This window comes from Oncorhynchus mykiss, chromosome 15 (assembly GCF_057628025.1).
Source record: "Oncorhynchus mykiss isolate SJ-2025 chromosome 15, ASM5762802v1, whole genome shotgun sequence".
NCBI classification, from domain to species: Eukaryota; Metazoa; Chordata; class Actinopteri; order Salmoniformes; family Salmonidae; genus Oncorhynchus; species Oncorhynchus mykiss.
In genome coordinates, this window is record NC_143036.1 from 50,352,782 (window position 1) to 50,358,781 (window position 6,000).

A 6,000-nucleotide genomic window follows, 5' to 3' on the forward strand; every position below is an offset into this window, starting at 1 on the left:
TAATGTCAGAGGACGTTACTTGATTGATAGTGCCTAAACATATCATTTATTGGGAAGAAATCCCATAGCAACTGTGTCCAAGCCGGCCCGAACTCGAAGTTCAGCCCCACTTCTACTGGACAGCGCCCCGACTGCATATCAGCACCACGCGTCTACTGGACAGCGCCAGTGATGGTCGAATAGCAGAAGAGAAGTGCTGTACATTTTTGTTTTTAGGGTATGAGCCACTATGCATTAATTACCATATATTAACGACCTGATTCATTATATCTAATTAATTAATGCCCTATATTCGAAATATGATATATATATTTTTTTTATAGTAGGGATTGTATTTCTATGATAAGGCAGTGTGTGGGCCATATCATCTTTGAGTGGTTTATAGGCCTATCTCTTGGTTAGCATTGGCCAACAAACCATTCAAAGACGCTATGAACTGGGCCCACATACTACCTTACCATAAATACAGAATCCCTATTAGAAAAAATATTATATTTCTATGAGCCTTACTCTCTTACATACTTCAGTGATCTGAAAGACCCAGAACTCGGAGTTATGCTTAGTTATTCTAACAGACAAGCACTGAGTCTGAATACTATTTTCCACTACATCAATTCCACCCTCACCCTCTCTCTTCCCACATCAGGATTTAAGCATTTAAAATTCTAAGCCTGTTTTAAATGGAAAGCAGTGCATGAATAGATAGTTGGAATGAGAGCCAGAGAGAGACAGAGAGAGAGAGAGAGAGAGGAAGGGAGAGAGGGCGGTTGGCACGGTGCCCGCACTATGCTGGCAGTGGATCAGGTACAGCGGGCCTGGCCGCGCCTTGGCACGAGGCACACTCACCCAGCGCTCGCTGCATTCATTCCAGCCAGGAGACAGGGCAGGGGGTGTGGCCTACATATGTTTTTTTTTAACTCCCTCACTTTTTTTCTGATTGGTTTTTCCAAGCACCAAATGTACAGTCTGTTGATAAGGGTAGAAATGACAAGGGATGAATAAACAGGGGTGTGGTAGAAAAGATAAACCTTGTTGTGAATGAGCAGCTTAAGCTGCAATCCATGACCGATGGCATTCCCCTGTAATAGCATAATCACAGCACATTTATTCTGAGTGTTGACGGGAAGAAGCTTGATCACATAAGCATCCTGCATGAAGAAATAGGCCTCTATAGTTCATTCAAAAATCAGGTATTAGTCATTCAATTAGCATTTTGTTATTCTGAAAATGTGACCAAAGCTCTTCTTGTATTCTCTTCCTAAAAGTTTGTGTTAGAGTTTGAAAACTCTATGTCTCCCTATTCCAGTACACTAACTTTTCTTTCAAACATTCTCAGGTCACAATCTACAAATTTTACAGACTCCTTCCCTGAAGTTTTGTTATTCGTTTTTGGGTTGTGCCCTATGGCGCGAAGACAGGGTTCTGTCCTGGGCTTATCTGTTCTGTATGAAACCCAGACCCCGGTTGTGTCCCAAATGAATGGCTATTCCCAATATAGTGCACTCCTTTGACCAGGGCCCACATTAGATGCACTATGAAGGGAATGGGGTGTCATTTGGGATGCAGTCCTAGCCATCCCTGCTGTGCTTCTGTTCTGGTAATACACCACTTAGTAGGGAGCCTCCCCTGATGCTACCTCACGCATCCGTCTGCGATAGTGTGCATCCCAAATGCACCCTATGTCCTACAGAGTGCACTACTTTTGACCAGAGCCTGGTCAAAAGTAGTGCACTATATAGGCAAAAGGGTGCCATTGGCTACGCAGGCTTAGACCAACCTGACCTTCTCTCTCTGCTACTCTCTGCTATCCCTTTGATCTGCCTAGACGTGATGACTTCCTCTTTATTGGGACTGGCTGGATGGTGAAGTGCCTCTGAACTCAGCTTGTCGCCCACTAAGCTACGCCGGCCCACTGAGGACACTTCCTGGTGGGAGAGATTTACTATACAAACCTGCTAAACAGCAGGTGGTGATCCATGGTTAAAACAGTAATATATAACAGCTACAGTAATATTGGTGTTTGGTGAAGTTGTCCCTAGTCACTGACCTTGGGTCTGTTTAGCATTTCCCCCACTAATGGTTAAGGCTAGGACTGGGGGTGGAGAAGATAATACTAGCTCTGCACCGAAACTTCCCCCTGGAGCACACTATATTGTTCAAACACCATTCTCACTAATTCACTTTGATTCTAAAGGATCCTGAGGTCCATGAGAAAAGAATTCCATCCATGCGTATCAGCTTAATCAGGTAGAGTTTGTTCTCTACTGCACTTGGAGACTTCAGAAGAAGTACTTTTTGTGTGGTGTTGTATCCGCTTGTCTCCGGTGCTGTAGTTAGTCTGCTACAGAGGACCTCCCAAATGAAGCCTCCAAAAACACATTCATTATCATGTTCGAGAAAGTCAAGTGGGTTGTTTCTAGCTGAACGTCCTAGTTCAAATCACAGTGATTGTATATGGGTAGACTAGAAGGTTGTTTGTTTTTTTATTTCATTAATCACTTTAATCAGGATAACATAGGCCTACTCTGCATCCCAAATGGCACTGTATACCCTATAGTGCACTACTTTTGACCGAAGCCCTACATAGGGAATAGGGTGCCATTTGAGACGCAAACATAAACATCCTGTACAATGTACAATACTAGCAGCCGGAACATACTGTAACAACATAATTAAACAGTGTCATTATACAGTACATGTTCCAATGCTTCAAAAGCTGGATTTTTTTATGAATACCTGAGTGCCAGCCAGGGTGACCGGGGCACTGGGCTGTGATGTGTGTGTGTGTGTTTTACTGTGTGTGTATTTGTGTGTGGCCCCTGATGTCTCTCTGCTCATATTGTGGGTGCTCTCTGATATTTTAAATTACAGAGAGAGAGAGAGAGAGAGGGGGGGGGGGGGGGTAATTACTAAAGCCTGGTTCATCTTTGAAAACATGTCATGCTAAGGTGAAAATGCAGTCCTTATGGCACTGCACAGTCCACAAAACAATTGCCTGGTAATCTAGACCAGTGGTTCCCGATCTTTTTACAGTCCCATACCCTTCAAACATTTAACCTCCAGCTGCGTACCCCCTATAGCACCAGGGTCAGCGCACTCTCAAATGTTGCTTTTGCCATCATTGCGAGCCCATAACACACTCTATACAATACATTTATTAAACATAAGAATGAGTGTGAGACTTCCGGTGACGCAACTTAGGAAATGGCTGGCTAGTTTTTCGTACAGCACATCGGTTTGGTATTTCCCCCCTAAATTCAAGTATTTACTCAGAGCCTTATAATCATTTACACAAAATGGAAAAGGGGAAAATAGGAATTAGGAAAAGGGTGTGGAGCTGTAACAAGACAGCGGAAGATAGTGGCTTGAAAAAGTATGTGAACCCTTTGGAATTACCTGGACTTCTGCATAAATTGGTCATAAAATTTGATCTGCTCTTCATCTAAGTCATAACCATAGACAAACACAGTCTGCTTAAGCTAATAACACACAAACAATTATACGTGTTCATGTTTTTATTGAACACACCGTGTAAACATTCACAGTGCAGGGTGGGAAAAGTATTTGAACCCTTGGATTTAATAACTGGTTGACCCTCTTTTGGAAGCAATAACCTCAACCAAACATTTTCTGTAGTTGCGGATCAGACCTGCACAGCGGCCAGGAGGAATTTTGGACCATTCCTCCCAACAAAACTGTTTCAGTTCAGCAGTATTCTTGGGATGTCTGGTGTGAACCGCTTTTTTTCTTGAGGTCATGCCACAGCTTCTCAATCGGGCTGAGGTCAGGACTCTGACTGGGTCACTCCAGATGGCATATTTCATTCTGTTGTTGATTTACTTCTGGGTTTTGGGTCACTGTCCTGTTGCATCACCCGACCTTTGTAGAGCTTCAATTGGCAGATAGCCTAAAATTCTCCTGCAAAATGTCTTGATAAACTTGGGAATTCATTTTTACGTCAATGATAGCAAGCTGTCCAGGCCCCAACCATGATGCAGCCCCAAACCATGATGCTCCCTCCACCAAACTTTACAGTTGGCATGAGGTTCTGATGTTGGTGTGCTGTGCAGTGCCTGATTTCTCCACACATAGTGCTTTGTGTTCCTTCCAAACAACTCAACCTTAGTTTCATCTGTGTTTCACCTGTCCACAGAATATTTTGCCAGCAACGCTGTGGAATATCCAGGTTGTCACGACTCGGACCGATTATTTTCTCCCCCTCCTTATGTGTTTATTGAGTACACCTGTTTTGAGTTGGTTATAATTAGTGAGGCTTTATTAGTCAGCCGGCTCGCCTGGTTCTTTGTGCGGGATTGATTATTGTAACCCTGGTGTTTGCATTAGATGTACATGTTTGTGTATTTAGTGCTAGACTGTTTTCGTTTCCCTGTGTCTGGGGCATTTGGTTTGAGCATCCGTAAGTGGGTTGACCGTAGTTCACCGTGTGTGCACTAAAGTAGCACTTTATTGAACTCTGCTTTCCTGCCCCTGATTTCACCCTCACGACACCCAGGACCTTGCACAGGTGCTCTTTTGACAGCAGTGGCTTCTTCCGTTGTGTCCTCCCATGAATACCACCCGTTGAGTGTTTTACATACTCGTCAATAGAGATGTTAGCATGTTCCATAGATTTCTGTGAATCTTTAGCTGACACTCTAGGATTCTTCTTAACCTCATTGAGCATTCTGCGCTGTGCTCTTGCAGTCATCTTTGCAGGATGGCCACTCCAAGGGAGAGTAGCAACAGTGTTGAACTTTCTCCATTTATAGACAATTTGTCTTACTGTGGACTGATGAACATCAAGGCTTTTAGGGATACTTTTGCAACCCTTTCCGACTTTATGCAAGTCAACAACTCTTCATCTTAATCTTCTGAGATCTCTTTTGTTCGAGTCATGGTTCAAATCAGGCAATGCTTCTTGTGAAAAGCATGTTTTCTATAGGGCAGGGCAGCTCTAACCAACATCTCCAATCTCATCTCATTGATTGGACTCCAGGTTAGCTGACTCCTGACTACAATTAGCTTTTGGAGAAGTCATTAGCCTAGGGGTTCACATACTTTTTCCAACCTACACCTTCAATGTTTAAATGATGTATTCAATATAGACAAGACAAATACAATAATGTGTGTGTTATTAGTTTAAGGTCACTGTGTTTGTCTGTTGTTGTGACTTAGATGAAGATCAGATCTAATTTTATGACCAATTTATGCAGAATTACAGATAATTCCAAAGGGTTCACATACTTTTTCTTGCCACTGTGTAATCGTAGACAAAACAGAGATGGCTAATGCTGGCGCAAATAAGCTAGCAGCTGCAATAGAACCATCATTTCGTGAGGTGATAAAGGAGGAATTGAGCGTGGCGCTCACAGGCTTGCGAGAGGAACTTCGACAAGATGTACGAAAATAACTAAATGAGTTCAAGAAGGACATTAACCAGAAACTCAAATAAAACAAATAAGAACTTCACAGCATATCTACAAGAATGGGGGATGCATAACAGCGCATTGGGGAAACAAACACATGGAACACTGCAGTCAAGGAAATACTTGAAAAGTATTTGAAAAGCCATCACGCACTACAGGCAAAAGTGACAGACATCTAAGGTTTTTCACGTCGAAACACCATTAGACTTTATTCCGTGGCAGAGGGCGCAGAAAAATACTCTATGCCCAAATTTGTGGAGGGTCTATTCAAAGAAATACTTGAAGACGACACTGACCTGGGAATCGAGAGAGCACACTTACCTCTGGCCTCAACACCCCCCAGCGGCGCCCCACCAAGATCTATAGGAGTACGGTTCCCTACAATTCTCAGTCAAAGAGAAGCTCTTACATGCAGCCTGGAAATAGCCTGTTAACTTCCAGGCCAACGAGTGTTCTTGGGTCAGGACAACGCGGGAGAGATACTGAAAAGAAGGAAGGAATACACCCATCAAGAAAGCACTTAAAGAGAAAGATATTGCCTTCCCGAACGCCATTCCCGGCAAAAAATGTGGGT